Genomic DNA, 1,834 nt, shown 5'->3' with positions numbered 1-1,834 from the left:
TTCAAAGGATAATTCATTGCTCCAATCAATATTACTAATTTCAGCATTAAACAGAGGTAGTTTTGAATTTGGTATTTTTGAGAAAGATTGAGAAGTATGGGTTCTCTGGAGTTTTACAGTTTTTCTTATAGCATAGATTAGTGAGTGGTCTGATATCGCTTTATGAATTACTCCAGACAATGTATATTTAGATGGTTGATTTGTAAAAATGAGATCAAGGACTGAACTGCGTGTATTGCCAAATCTAGTGGGTCCTTTCATTAATTGAAAGAGAGCCCCGGGAGTTTATCCAAAATGATAGGGACGGTGTCTCCAGGAAAGCAATGAGTGGCAGCGTTAAAGAAACGGACGTTTCTGATTATGGAATCACCGACAATTAATGTAGTTGGAGAAAAGAGGGGACGAGGACCTGACGATAGTGGGTTCTCAGAGCTGGAGAGTGCACATTCAGCCTCCGTGCTGCGTGCTGATGCCGTCGGCTGGGATGGTGCATCTGAGCCGGTAAGCACGGTGGTGGAGGAGCAATAGGAGACCCCGAAGGACTCCCTGTTGGTGCAGGGCAAGGAAGGCTTCCAGATCATCTGAGTACGGCCTCCTTCAGGATCATGCGACGGAAAGCAGAGGTCAGTTGCCGGGATGAAGGTCGCTGATCAGACCCCGCAGTGGGACGATGAGCCACCCGGTGCGGAGCCGAGGTCACTTCGTGGGATGCAGGATGTTGTTCTGCCACCCTGGAGGAGCGGGGAACTCTGCTAGCCGTCAGTGGGAGGGAGGCCATGGTGTCGATGGTCGCCGTCCCTCTGCGACTGGTGAGCCCACATGATGGTGACTCCATGTTGATCTTTGGGACTGTGCCCCACCGAGCCCCATGAGTCAAGTCCATGTAGATATATATAGGCTGATTGACCAAATAAGCATTTGAAAACTGATATTGATGCCTCTTACCATGGCTGTGATCAAAGTATTTGCATCAGCCTGAGACCTCTATCACAGACAGGCTCTGCAGTCTCAGACGCTGACTCAACATGCTGAATGAATTTTTTTATTTTTTATTTAATCTTTATTTAATCAGGCAGTCTCACTGAGATCAAGATCTCTTTTTCAAGAGAGACCTGAAAACCAAGCAACATACATAACAACAAAAACACAGACACAAGCAGGAACAACACAACAAGGAATTAATAAAAACAATTACATGAATCATGAAAAACATCGGATAGTGAAGCTTTAAAAACTCCAAGAGGAACAAGAGATTCAAGTTTGAAGGTCGACTGTAACTCGTTCCATTTATAAGGTGCATAGTACCTGAAACCAGATCTACCAACATTTGTGCGCATGCAGGGGATATGTAAGGTTAGGTAGTTACTGGATCGAGTACTGTAGTTACTGGATTTGAAAGAGAGAAGAGATGTGAGGTAGTTTGGTAGGTTTAACAGTAGAGCTTTAAAAGTAAATAACATGAGATAGATATTTCTTCTTGTCTGTAAGGAAGTCCATCCAACTGTTTGACACAGAGAACAATGATGAGTACAAAATGTGTCATTTGTGATAAACCGTAATGCACTGTGATACACAGGGTTTAACTGCTGAAGTATCACTCACTTTATCTGATGACATAGTTTCTCTTGATGGCATTGCTCTGGCCTCTAGCACTACCGTAAGAAACCTCGGAGTAATATTTGATCAAGATTTGTCTTTTAATTCTCATTTAAAACAAACCACACGGACTGCATTTTTTCATCTGCGTAATATTGTGAAAATTAGGCCTATCCTGACCCAAAAAGATGCAGAAAAATTGGTCCACGCTCTTGTTACCTCTAGGCTGGATTACTGT

General features: G+C 43.3%; 1 protein-coding gene and 1 pseudogene across 2 annotated transcripts in view; both read left to right on the top strand.

Annotated features, from left to right (window-relative positions):
- The window catches only part of LOC126404356 (gastrula zinc finger protein XlCGF17.1-like), a 124,222-nt pseudogene that overhangs the window by 43,144 nt on the left and 79,244 nt on the right, over window positions 1-1,834 (top strand).
- The window catches only part of LOC126404328 (zinc finger protein 239-like), a 59,149-nt gene that overhangs the window by 15,401 nt on the left and 41,914 nt on the right, over window positions 1-1,834 (top strand). The gene's annotated exons all lie outside the window — the stretch shown is intronic.

The sequence above is a fragment of the Epinephelus moara genome, chromosome 17, assembly GCF_006386435.1.
Source record: "Epinephelus moara isolate mb chromosome 17, YSFRI_EMoa_1.0, whole genome shotgun sequence".
NCBI lineage: Eukaryota > Metazoa > Chordata > Actinopteri > Perciformes > Serranidae > Epinephelus > Epinephelus moara.
Note: the sequence above shows the minus strand (reverse complement) of the source record. Positions and strands in the feature narration are given on the sequence as shown.